This window comes from Gossypium hirsutum, chromosome A06, assembly GCF_007990345.1.
Source record: "Gossypium hirsutum isolate 1008001.06 chromosome A06, Gossypium_hirsutum_v2.1, whole genome shotgun sequence".
Lineage (NCBI taxonomy): Eukaryota > Viridiplantae > Streptophyta > Magnoliopsida > Malvales > Malvaceae > Gossypium > Gossypium hirsutum.
This window is the reverse complement of record NC_053429.1, coordinates 107958741-107973300: the sequence shown is the minus strand read 5'-3', so window position 1 is coordinate 107973300 and position 14560 is coordinate 107958741. Positions and strand designations below refer to the sequence as shown.

The 14560-nt window shown below is 38.1% G+C and overlaps 2 non-coding genes across 2 annotated transcripts; one reads left to right on the top strand and one right to left on the bottom strand.

Moving 5' to 3' along the window:
- Nucleotides 1-6458: 6458 nt before the first annotated feature.
- LOC121230998 (small nucleolar RNA R71) lies at nt 6459-6561 on the bottom strand. Its single transcript, XR_005929068.1, has one exon. It is a non-coding gene; the product is annotated as a small nucleolar RNA R71 (small nucleolar RNA).
- A 5651-nt stretch (nt 6562-12212) lies between these two features.
- LOC121231405 (small nucleolar RNA R71) lies at nt 12213-12319 on the top strand. The gene has a single exon (XR_005929463.1). It is a non-coding gene; the product is annotated as a small nucleolar RNA R71 (small nucleolar RNA).
- The last annotated feature ends 2241 nt before the right edge of the window (nt 12320-14560 follow it).

Sequence of the window (14560 nt, the reverse complement as noted above, 5' to 3'; positions counted from 1 at the left end):
GGGTGTCTGGGTCACACAGCTGTGTCACTAGGCCATGTGACTTTCTGGGGTCGTGTGGCTCCTAAAGGTTTTTTATTCCCTGTGTGAACATAGGCATGTGTCCACCCCGTGTAGCCCACAAGGCCGTATGGTTTATGCCAGACCGCGTGGACCTTTTTTTTTAATTTTCTTTAGTAATAAAAATGAATGTACTAACTATGTAACATAATTTAATGAAAATAATATAAAACAAAATAAAACAAAAAGCACTTATGTTGCCTCTTGAGATGCGCTTATTTAGAGTCTAAACTCCACTTTCCCTTTCGTGCACACAATTAATTTGGATTTTGGAGTTAGAGCTCCTCTCTCTCATTATTAGTAGCACCACCAAAATAAAGTTTGAGACAATGTCTGTTTACCTTTAATGTACTGTAATCAGGGTGCATTACCTCAAAGGTTCCACATGGGAATATGTTTTGTACCACAAATGGATTCGACCATCTTGAATTAAGTTTTGCAGGGAACATTCGTGGGTCTAAATTGTCTAGCAACACTTTGTCTCCAACTTTGAATTGGTTTGTCCTCTTTAAATGCACACCATGACATTGCTTTGTTACTTATTTGTACTTTCTCAGTTTCTCATAAGCCTTTGTTTATTGAGTTGCACCATTCTTTCTTCACTTGTCCATTGATTTTTGTCACCTTGTACATGATATGGTTTTAACAGGTTTTCATGAGTGATTTCCTACAAAGCATGTTGAGCCACATGATTTCTAACGTGAAAAAAATAACTAGCATTATCTTAGTCACTAGAAACTCTCACAGCGTCACATGCTTGAAGAGTAATCTCTTCATCACATATTCTTAGCACAAGTTCACCATTACCTACATTAATTATAGTTCTAGCAATGGCTAAATAGGGTCTACCTAAGATTATGGCTACCTCAAATTATCATCCATGTCCAATATAATGAAATCAACAAGTAATATGAATTTATCAACTTTAACAAGTACATCCTTAATAATACCCCTAGAATACTTAATTGATCTGTTAGCTGTAACACCCCTAGCCCGTATCTGTCACCGGACTAAAGTTAAAGGCATTACTAGATAGTTCAGAACATTTAACTTTCATTTCATAAACATCAAAGCATCAGTGATCAACATCACTAAAGAGTCCCTTATATAAGTCATCGATACCATAAACATGCATTAGAAAAGGGTCGGAACTAAACTGAACACATACAAAATTTTTCCAAAACATAAACATTTTTCAAACAAGTACAGGTCACACGCCCGTGTAAATAGGCCGTGTACCTCACACAGCATTAGACACGCCCGTGTGTCTAGGCCACATCAAAACAGGGCATACATATTGACTTGCTCACACGGCCACAAGACACACCCGTGTAAATAGGCTGTGTACCTCACATGACATTAGACACGCCCGTGTGTCTAGGCCGCGTCAAAACAGGGCATACATATTGACTTGCTCACACGGCCACAAGACAAGCCCGTGTGCCTTGGCCTTGGTCGAGTCTAACTTGAGCCGCATTGCTAGCCACACGCCCATGTGCCTTGGTCGTGCTTGAACCTAACTTACAATTGTAGGGTACCCCAGGGGACACACGGCTGTACAACATGACCATGTATCGCACATGGCTGAGACACACGCCCGTGTCACTGCTCGTGCGGACAAAAAATAAGCCATTAGAAAAGCCAATTTGCCACCCATTTAAATAAAACCTACAAGCAACCAAAATCACAACATTTTTTAACCAATTCACAACCAAAACTTTAACCATTCATGTTATATCATTGCAAACCAATTCCATGCTTAATAACCTTACTATTTTATGCCAAAACATAAGACAAAAACATCTCAAAACATATGGTATATAAAACTTAATACATACCACTCAATCTCATACTATGAACTTACCAAATACTTGTCAGATTGACCATTTATTTGGCCAAACAAGAACATGTCATAAACATAACTTTATCATAGAACTTATACCACAACTCATTCATAAACATATCCATAATCAAGCAAAATCACATGGCTAGATATATATACACATTTCAAAACATATTCAAAGTTTTTCTAGCTTATACATGCCATACTCCAATATTTACATTTTGAAAATGTACCAAAATGAAGTTCGATAGCGCAGTGATGATCCACAATGCTCCCCGAGCTTCCAGCAGCTACGATATCTGCAATACAGTTAAAAGACACAGAGTAAGCTTATAAAAGCTTAGTAAGCCATATACAAATAAACTTAACACATTAAACATTAATTCATTATCAAATTACATATACTTCATGTCATAAACTATTACAACTTCCATATTCACATACATTTCATATCTTCCAATTTCCATGACACATATAGAATAATTTCTTATGCTTTTACCACACATCATCTTTTGTTCATTAAAGAATACTTACTTACCTTTCACTATCAAATATGATACTCATTTCGAACGTACCTGAATCGGATATGTATTTCACAAGTCATTTATTTTTTGGAATGCCCGTTTGAACCATTTAGAAACGTAAGGATACGCAAAAAACTCGGGAAGCATATACAATGCCATCGTCCCAGACATGGTCTTACATGTAATCAAACATCAATGCCACTGTCCCAGACAGGGTCTTACACGAAATTAGATATGATGCCGATGTCCTAGACATGGTCTTACACGTAAAATAGAAGTAGATGCCAACGTTCCAGATGTGGTCTTACACGAAAACACATATCGGATCCTATGTCATGACATATGTATCCTAACTATTCTTCATACGGGGCTTTTCAGATGTCGGAACGTTGTCGATACTTTCTCGGATAGCATACATTTAGCTCGGACATTCATTCATCACAATTCAATATCAAATGAATAATAATAATTCAATTCAAACAAGCTTATTTGTATATCGACTTACCTCATACGGATTCGGATGGATGGCATCAGTTACTCGACAACTTTCGAGTTTCCCAGATCTAATTTCGTTTTCTTTAACTCTTGATCTATGTAAATTCAGATTTAACTTATTCAATCACAAATTCATTCAAAACAATCCATAAACACATATTTAGGGAATTTTGCAAACTAGCCCTCACATTTTCACATTTTGACACTTTAGTCCCTATTTCACAAAATCACAAAATACACATAATTTGCACATACTCATGCTTGGCCGAATATTCATAGCACTTATAAAAGTCCTCACATTTCATTTATTTCACATTTTAGTCCCTCAAATTAAAAATTTCACAATTTAGGCCATTTTACTCAAAATCATCAAAAATCCAAAGGCAAAAGATATTAACCCAAATTATATTTTCCATTATTTTCCATTTATCAACAAATAACTTCACAAAACTCATAGTTTCATCAATGGAATAACTCAAAATCATCAACAAAATAAAAAAATTTTGAGACATTGGCTTGATAGTATACAAAACAATAAATTATAAAAAACGAAACAAAAACGAACCTTCAATTGAGCTTTGGTATGGCTGAACCCTAGCTAACTCTTTTTCCTTTCTTTTACTCTGATTTTTGGTTGAAGATGAACACAAATGACTTGATTTCCATGCCTTTGTTTTATTTTGATTAACATTAATAATTCTTTTACAATTTTAACCTTTAATAATCCATTACAAATACAATTCAATGGTCAAATAACCATATAAGGACCTCACAATTATAAAACCAAATCAAATAGGCACTTTAACAATTAGAAGGCCACTTTAACATTTTATGCGATTAGGTCATTTTTCAAAATTAAGCACAGAAACATTTAAATTTTCATATGAGACTTTCACACATACTAATTCATATATCATAAGCACAGAAAATAATATTGAAATATTTTTCTGACTAGGATTTATGATCCTGAAACCACTGTTCTGACTAAGGTTAAAACCAGACTGTTTCAATTCTCTTCCCTTTGGGGATTTTCATCCCTAAAAATCTTACCATTGAACAGATTCGGATATTGTCGTCTTATAGCATCTTCAGGCTCCCACGTGGCCTCTTCATTATTGTAACGCCTCAAAATTAGGCCTAAAAGTATTTGGCCTTGACCATGGGAGCGGTTAGGAGACTGCTCATAAATATTTTAGTTAAGCAAGAAAGTGGCACAAATTTCATGTTTGCTTTATTGGCTAAGTGATTTGGGTGTGTTTGGGAGTGTTTGAGGAGCTTGGGTTCAAGTTTACGCTTTTGCAAAAGTTTTAGTTTTTGCTCTTAAGTGAATTTGGATGTTAGCATTTAGGCCTTATATTTAAATGTGAGGGGTTTTTGTAACAAAAAGCTTGTGGCTTGGTGGCAAGTGGCGTAACTTGGTAACTGGGAGAACTTGGGTTCGAATCCCAATAAATCGTAATTTATACATATGTTTTCCCATGCTTAGCATATTTTTGGATGAATTATCCTTCGATTTGGTGAATTAGATGCTCCTAATCCTTTAATTTCATGTTTTATACTTAGGTGAGCATAGGAGAGTAAAAAGAGCAAGAAACGGGCCAAAAACGGAGAAAATGGGTCAACATGGGAAATCAACACGGCCTGAACTTCCTTACACGGGTTGTTCACAAGCCCGTGTAGTTTTAGCAGAGTCTAACATGGCCTAGACTTCCTTGCATGGGTAGACCACACGCCCGTGTCTATTCAACAGACTCGAACACGGGTTGAAGCACTTGTACACGGGCGTGTCCCTGTCGAGCCCAAGTCTAGTCCTATTTGGAAAAGGCCACTCTTGAGGGTTCTGGAGCATTCTAAGGCCTATAAAACACCCTAGGAGGTACATAAAAAAGATACTCGGAGTGGGAGGCAAGGAATTACTCGAAGAAAGCTGATGATCCATCTCAGAAGCTAGATTCTCTTTCAAGACTGAAGATTTCCCTTTGATTTCCTTTTGGATTTTTGGTTTTCTTTATGTTTTGTTATTATTATTCTTCTAAGATGTTTTCTTTTACACTTATGAACTAAATCCCCCAAATACCTAAGGGGAATGAAACCTAATACGGATCTTGTTATTATTTTCTGAATTATATGATAAATATTTGATTTGTTCTTAATTATGAGTTCTTAATTCCTGCTTTAATATTCAAGGATATTGATTCAAGTATTGATATGCTTATTCAGAGGAGCAAAAGTCCCTGTCTAAGAGTAGATCTAGCATAATTAAGCGGAGTTGATTGCACCCCTAGACATAGGGCGACATAATTTTGCCGGATTAGGGTGAAACATAATAAGGGAATCCATAGATTGAGTTAATGCAACACTAGGGGTTTTAATTAGAAAGAGATTTCAATTAATCAACCTAGGGTTAGACATTGTTAGTCTCGAGAGAGATAATAATATAACTTAGGGATTTCTACGGATCAAGTCAAATGAATAAATTGTCTAATTCAGATTCAAATAACAAGTGAAGTCTAGGTGGATTTTTCCCTTGGGTATTGTCTAAATCAATCAGTTTTTCCCAAAAGTATTTCCCCAAATTTCTTCCTGCGTATTCTTAGTTTAGTTAATTAATTTAGATAAAACAAACCCTTTTATTTTTAGGCTAGATAATAAAAAGAGAGTTAATACTAGTACTTTTAGTTTCTGTGGGTTCGACATTTCGGTCTTGCTATAAACTATACTACTGTTCGATAGGTGCGCTTGACTTAATCGTGATAATAGTTAGTTTTCAAGTACGATCAATCATAAATATAAAACTTATCGCGATTTGCTGAATCAAGTTTTTGGCGTGTTGTCGGGGAACTAAGATATTAGGAACACTTAATTTTTATTACTTTAGTCATTTATTCTATTGCAATTTAAATTTTATTTTGATTTTTGTTACTAATTTTTTTTCCTTCTGGCAGGTTTTTATAGTTTATGACTAGAAGAAACCTATCGGAACCATTACTTTTTGATAGTGAGATCGATCGCACAGCTCGCAGAAACCGAAGAGGAATAAGGCGAAGCCTAAGATACACAAAGGAAGAGCAAGAGGACGATATTTCCACCACAACAGAGGAGATGGCTAAAAATCAAGAAAACCCGCTACCTCCTGCAATTGCTGCTGATCCAGTAAATCAGAATCCTGCTCCACGCACTATGTATAATTATGCTAAACCTACTTTAACAGGAACTGAATCGAGTATAGTTAGACCTGCTATTGCTGCAAATAATTTTGAACTGAAACCTAACACGATTCAAATGATACAACAGTTTGTTCAGTTTTATGATTTGCAGGACGAGGATCCAAATACTCATTTGGCGAATTTTCTAGAACTCTGTGACACTTTTAAGATCAATGGCGTTTCTGATGATGCCATTCGCCTTCGGTTATTCCCTTTTTCATTAAGGAATAAGGCTAAACAGTGGTTGAACTTGTTACCATGAGGGTCAATCACTACTTGGGAACAAAAGACCAAAAGTTTTTACTTAAATATTTTACGCCGACTAAAACGGCTAAGTTGAGGAATGATATCTCTTCTTTTTGATGGATCTAGAAACACTCTATGATGCATGAGAGAGATACAAGGATCTATTGAGAAAGTGCGCTCACCATGGGTTACCTCTATGGCTACAGGTTCAGACGTTTTACAATGGTGTGAACCCCTCAACAAGACAACTCATCGACGTAGCCACCAGTGGAACTTTAGATAACAAAACACCTGAAGAGGCTTACGGATTTATTAAAGAGATGTCACTAAATAACTATCAGTGGCAAGTCATGAGAACAAAGCCGACAAAAGCAACCGGCTTTTTCAACCTCGACGCGATTACTATGCTATCTAACCAGGTAGAACTTTTAAATAAAAAGATTGATGGTTTATTGGTTCTACTCAGGTACACCCAGTAATGAGATGCGATTCAAATGGAGGAGGAGTACACACAGAATATCAATCCTTCAACCCTAACACCGAGGAGGAACAAGTTCAATAAATGGGTAACAATAATTCTAGACCTCAAAATAACCCATACAGTAATACCTAATAATACAGGTTGGATGAACTATCCCAATTTCTCGTGGGGTGGTCAAGGAAATCAAAGGCCACAATATCCTCCGGGTTTTCAACAACTATCTTACCAATAGGAAAAAAAGTCGAACCTTTAGGAGATTCTAACAAAATTCATCTCGGTGTCAGAAACTCGTTTTCAAAATACCGAAACCACATTTAAGAATCAGTAAGTGTCGATCCAAGGGCTTGAAACCCAGGTAGGACAGCTCGCTAAATTAATTTCTGAATGACCACAAGGTAGCCTACCGAGTAACACTGAATCTAACCCAAGGGAATAGCTCAATGCGATTACCATTCAAGATGAAGAAAGGTTAGTTGAACCAGAACCAGAACCGAGGCAAGCAATTGTGGTAAGTAAAGGTAAAGGTGAGGTAGACCACAGTGAGTGGAAACCGGTAAGTAGAGAGTACAAACCCCGTATGCTATACCCTAGTGTGACAAGGAAAGACCACACAAACAAACAGTTCGGTAAATTCCTTAAATTATTAAAGAAATTACACATTAACTTACCGTGTATTGAAGCTCTTTTGCAGATGCCAAACGTAGTTAAATTCTTAAAGGAGCTTTTAGAAAATAAGCAGAAGTTAGATGAGGCGTCGCATGTAGAGTTGAACGCAGTTTGCTCAGCCATTCTATAGAATAAGCTACCTAACAAATTGAAAGATCTAGGGAGTTTTACGATTCCTTGTTTAATTGGTAGTTTAAACATTAACAACTAGGTCTTGGGAAACCCAAAGAAACTAGGATGAGCATTCAATTGGTAGATAAGACAATCAGATTTCTTAGGGGTATTATTGAAGATGTACTTGTTAAAATTGATAAATTTATCTTCCCTATTAATTTTGTTGTTCTAGACATAGAAGAGGATAGTGACGTGCCTTTAATTTTAGGAAGCCCCTTTTTAGGAACTGCTAGAATTATTATCAATGTTGGTACAGGTGAACTCACACTTCATGTGGGTGATGAAACAATTACTCTTCAAGCTCGTAATTCGAGTAACAAATTGAATATTGAGGGTGGTTGTATAAATCGTATTACTAATATTGAACATGTGGTGCAACCTTCTTTGTAGGAAACACGTTCGACGAGCATAAATGAGCCTTGTTCAAGTAACAACAAATAACCCATCTATGAAGAACGAAGGCTACAGATTGAAGAACTAGATGAATGGCGAACACTTGTCAAGGAAAGACCAAAAGCACACAAAAGCGGCACCACAATGAACATAGGAATGAAAAGAAGCAAATTAAAGTTATTGTTAGATGAAAATGACCTCTGAGTTGCTACTCTAGAGCACAATACGGACAGAGCAACTCCATTCACGGTAATGAACATCTTCCTACATGGTACAGTCGCTGTAACACATACTGTATTCAGAACATTTAAGGTAAATAATACTCGACTCAGACCTTATTTTGATAAAATTGATAGTAGGAATGAGGAGTGTAAACTCCTCGCACCACCATGACCATGTAACAAGAGAGGTAAGTCGAGCTTAAACTCTAAATAAGCGCTTCTCGTGAGGCAACCCGAGCACTAACAGTGTTGATTTTTTTTAAAAATTTTAATTTTTAACATCTAAATCACTAACTGAGTCCTTGAACTCAGGTTTTCCACATCCACATGGCTAGGCACACGGGCGTGCCTTTGGCCGTGCTTATACCACGGGAGGCGACATGGCCGTGCAATACGGCCGTGTGAGAACAAAGCAATTTTTTCCCCAACACTGGATTCGATACCTTGCCACGGCTGTGCGACGTGGCCGTGGGCAATTTTGTCAAATCAACACGGGCGTGTGACACGCCCATGTCTATAAACAATGGTCAAAACTACCAAATTTGCACCGGCATGTGTGGTCGAAACTGTCAAAATAACACGGGCGTGTGCACATATACACGGGCGTAGGAGAAGCAAACAAAGTAGGACACGGCCGTGCGACACGGCTGTGTGCACCAACACACCTAAGGAACACAGGCGTGGGTGAATTTCAGACACTCCCAAATTTGAAAATCACAAAATGCAGGGGCTAAAATAAAGGCACACGGGCGTGCCCCACGGCCGTGTGCCCCAATATCTATATAAACCCACCACTATTCATCACCCCCTTCCCCAAAACCCTAACCCTAGCCGTCGAAATCTGTCCCATCCCACTAACCGGCCACCTTTAAACTCTCCACTCTTCTTCCATTTTTTCCCCTCTCTTTCCCCTTTCCCATCTTCTCACCCTTGCAAAAATCACACGGCCTCAATACCCATGCCAGTGGCCGACTGCAACCACACCCCACAATCACATCGTCACTCCCCTGGCCACCGGTCCTCCACTAAAGGTTTTCTCATCTCTTTTACTTCCTTTTGATGCTTACTATCATGATAATCTTAATTTTTACCCTATTAGTTACATTTTGCTACTAATTGCTTATCATATCATCGTCATTCTTAGGATTTATTTCACGTATTTTATACCATTTTCTTACCATTATTAGCTACTTTAATCTTTTTCGTGTTGAATCCAGTCATGTTGTCACTATGCCATTTGCCATAACATATCTTCCATCAAGTTTGATTGCTTTTGGTTGAGTCTTGTTAGTGTTAGTAGCTTTTGGTTGAATTTGTTAGTTTAATTCTTGGTTAATTTCTTGTCAAATTTGTTAGTATCTGTTATCTTTTCTATTCATTAGGATATAATAGTAGTTCTTCTTACAGGTATATCTTGTCAAATCCACGAGGCAAGAAGACTGCCGTCCCCGCCTCGAAGAAGCGGAAAGGAGCATTCTCCTCCTCGAGTCCTACTACCGAAATTCTGCACCCATTCCTACAATTTCCTCTAGGACCTCGAAGGAACTCTTTCAGATACTATAGGCCCGACCCCTAGGTGTGGGCCATTACATTGATTGGGCCGCACTCGAGCAAATCCAACTCTCTAACACTTTCCGGGCCCTCTTGACTACTGACCCGTGGGGGCTTTTCTTCGAGATCATTGAACCGACGTAGCTCGAGCTCACACTTAAACTCTACTCAACCTTTCACCTTCAAGTTGTTATGACAGAGTTCGATGATCCTGGAATGGTCCAGTTCTGTCTCGGCGGTTTAGTTCGCCAGTTGAGTGTGCCTGAGTTTGGAGTCGCGTTAGGACTATACACGGAGGAGTTCATGGACGACGACGACTTCGCCAGTCTCCACCGCCACATCCACTACTCTCATTCAAACTGCTGGAGGGCCCTTGTTCTTGTTTCGGCCACCTATGACCCTAGTTGCTCCAAGGCATCAGCTCTCGCCCCATCCCTGCGATACCTACACGCCATCCTAGCCCACACCCTGATAGGACGGCGAGAGAGCACCGGTGTCGTCAACACTAACGATGTCTATTTTCTATGGAGCATGGCGTATGGGTGCGTGCTCGACCTCGCCTATTTCATTGCCTTCGTCATTCACCATCAGACGAAGCAACATAGGAAGAGAGTCATTTTCATCGGCCCTTATGTGACTCGCCTGGTGCGATACTTCGGTCTCCTCAACACAGCGGTGCAAGCATCCTCCCTCACCCTCATCTGTTAGATGTCCCTATAGGGCATCTTGAGCATGCTCCATATGAGGATTATTGAGCGACGACGTGGATTTACCGCCTCGTCTAGTCAGCCGAGCAGGAGGACCCAGAGGACATTACTGATGATGTCCCTCCACTTCACGAGGATCCAGCCTCTCAGCCACCACCTATTCATCGCCCAATTCATGCGGCAGTTTCACTATCTGACATCTCTAAGCGCCTCACTCGATTTGAGCAGCAATGTTTTCAGCGCTTTGATCAAATTGATGCAACTCTACATCAGATTTGTCAGCACCTTCACATCTCATTGCCGCCCCCACCTCGCGAACCATCTGGTGATGAAGATATTTAAAGACTTTTATTTATTATTTTTATGTTTTTACTTTTATATTTTTAAAACTACTTTTTATTTTATTTTTCTTTAATTTTATTTTTACTTCATCCTTAGGTTTTATAATTTATATTAAATAATTTTTACTTTCGGCCATTTCTTTACGAGTAATCATGCTACTTTACATTTCCTAAAGAGTTATTGATTCTATCGCAGTTATGTAGAGCTCCAAAGCTCACTATTACTTAGGAATTTGCAACTCCACTGGAAAAGGTTCTCCACGACTGCCAAGTCCTGTTCGACCACGACCATAGCTACCACCAGATATAATATTCTTTTGGCACAGGATTTATGGACTAACGAACCTCTACCACCACCGGAGTATCCTCCTCCAATCTCACATTTGCCTTAGCTGACTACTCTCCATGAATCCAATTCAAGGATTCCATTTTACATTCAGGAAGTTTCACTTTTCTCCCTATCTTATGATCTTATATCTATATTTTTCAGTAAATCTATCTTTGTACATTGAGGACAATGTACATCTTAAGTGTAGGGGGAGTTATTTATATCATTATCAGAAAAATCCCTGAATTTTGTCTTATTCTCACGTGACTCACTCATATCACTATTAGAATAAATTTTGATTAATTTATGATTCTTATTGATATTTTTTGAATTAAAACATAGGCATTTATGCATTGACTGTTTAAACCTTAAGGAATTAAAGAATTAAGCATGATAAATTGATTTTTGAAAATTAAAATTTTTAGGTTGTTTCCCCAAGTTTAGGTATTATCTTGAGTTGAAATTCACAGGATTAACATCAAAAAGCCATAATTTTTATGAGATCTTGAGCCTTTAGAGCATATATTATTTCTTTCATGCTCACTTTTATTGTTGCCATGAGTGTGTCAATGTTGATTTGTTATTCTAGAACTTGCTTCGATTATGCATGTCAAGACCACACCATTTGATCTGATATGTCGAGATGATAAAGGCACTTAGGTTTAACCCACTTACCCCATAAAAGTCTACCTTCATAATTAACCCTTAGTGAACCCACAAACCATCAATCTTTTTACTCAGTGCTTCCACCTAACTCGCTAACATAGCAACTACATGTATAATAAAAACATCGGCTGCCTTAGTAGGCTTTGTTGTCATAACTTGCCACTGATAGTTATTGAGTGTCATCTCCTTAATAAATTCTTGGGCTACTTCAAGTGTTTTATTATTCAGTGTTCCACTAGCTACTACATTAATTATTTGCCTAGTCGAGGGATTCAAACCATTGTAAAAGGTTTGAACATGAAGACACAAAGGTAATCCATGATAAGGACACCTTATCAGAAGATCCTTAAATCTCTCCTATGCATCATACAGTGTCTCACGCTCAAATTGAGAAAAAAAAAAGATGTCATTCCTCAGTTTAGCTATTTTGGTCAGTGGAAAGTACTTTAACAGAAACGTTTCAGTCCTCTAAGCCAAGTAGTGATGGAACCTTATGGAAGTGAATTGAACCATTGTTTTTCCTTAATCCTCAAAGAGAATGGGAACAACCATAAGTGTATGACATCATCAGTAACATCATTGGTATTAAATTTGTCACAGATCTCCAGAAGGTTAGCTAAATGACCATCCAGATCTTCATCTTGCAACCCATCAAACTGAATATACTATTGCACCATCTAAATTGTGTTCAGCTTAATCTTAAATTTTTTTTCAAAATAAAATTCTTGCACACATTTGTCTCTATAAAAAAGGTACTTAGTCACCCTTTCGAACACTTTTGCTAAATCAATCAAAACCCTTCCAAACACTTTTGCTAAATTAATCAAAACCCTAACTTCTTCTTTGCTAAATCTTCCTGCCTTCTTTATCTTTAGTATCAACTTTCTCAAAGGTAATATTTTCTTTCTTTCATTCCCTTTTCTTTCTCTATTTCATACAATGGTTAGAACAACCGTTAGGGGTAGGGGTAGAGATCAAAATAACCAAAATGTAATTCCCAGAAATCTCCTTTCTTTCAGACCTCAAGGTCCCAATGATACTCCATCATGTGTGGAGACTCCTTCATATGAATGTAGTTCCACCTAGGATGAAACACACATGTATTTAGGAACTCGAGGGATTCTCTACTTGAATTTTGCATACGAATTCAGATAGCCATCGAGGTATCGCTTGAGTGACAACACCTTAGGTGGAATTTGGTAGCCTACTTCATTGACTGCTACATGCGTAATGGACCACGACTTCTGGGTGTTTCCCAAAACAATTATCAGTTAAAAATAAAGAGACAAGGAATCGCTGTTAGGAATGCTCATTTCAACATACGCTAAGATTGTGAGCCAATCATACAAAATAGTATTTCAAACCTACACATAAGGAAGGGAAAATTCATACGAGTTATCTATACTTGAATGTGGATTTGGCTTTCCCAAACATTGGTCCTTCCTTGGGAATTTGTTTGTGCTCACTATTTGCTAGTTGATTTAAAAGTGACCTTAAAGCAGTATAAAAGACTAAAGGGGGCGTACACTTGAGCTGGTGGATATGGTATCAGTTAGGAGTGTCTTCTAGTATTGTTTACATAATCTAAGCCCAAACGCTCATCGAACAATTGACCCCATCAATTGGTTAGATGATTATAATGTGCCTTCAACTTTTGAGGCATGGCTTTTCAATACTATGAGCAATTTAACACAAGTCTTAACTGGGCGTATAGGAGAAATTCCTTTCTTTTTCTATAAAGTTTGTGAGATTCGTTCTTGCAATTGGATTTCATAGCTCTTTTGAGAGAGGCTCGTGCTAAGGAGAGAGCTATTGCTGCTCCTTCGAAGATATCAAAAATAAAGAAAAATCAAAAGAGACCCAGAGCAGAAGAAAGTACTCGAGAAAATAAAGAAAGTGAATGCCCACAACTTCAACGACGTAGACTTAAGAAGGGAATCCCTACTCCTCAAACTCCAACCTCTCCAATTCCTGCACTCTTACAGTACCAGTGGAGTTTGCAGATTCTGCAAACTTCCCAGTTCACAAGTATTATGCCCAGAGCAGCTAGTGATTCCTAAAAGTTCTCAGCCCCAATACGCCACTTCTGAAGAAACCAATAAGTTTTTCCCATTGCGTGACTTATTAAAATCAAGGTTATCTTCTATTTCCCTGAGCTCTATCTTCCTAAGTCAAAACAACATGATACCATGTTAGATGAAAGAGTCTCTCTGCTCTTATCTTTCCTCCAATCTAAAATTATTTAATACCCCAAACCTATATCCGTCGCCAGAACAGGGTTATGAGGCATTGCCGATCAATATCCACATCATTCACATACATTCATACATTCCTAATAAAAATCCATACATCTCAATCATATTGTCCCTTCTAAGATCTTATGAGACCTTAAAACATGCTTAAACGAGGTTCGGGACTAAGCCGATAACATTTACAAACTTTAAAAAACTTAGAAAATTTTCTTTAATTACAAGGTCACACGCCCGTGTGAGAAGGCTGTGTGCCTCACACGGCTACCAAACACGCCCATGTCATAGAACATGTGAAAATAGGGCATACATACTGACTTGTACCACGCGCCCGTGTGCTAGGCCGTGAGAAATCTAAGGGGGTTACTGACTTGGGTCACACGGCCAGCTACACGCCCATGTGCCAGCCTAT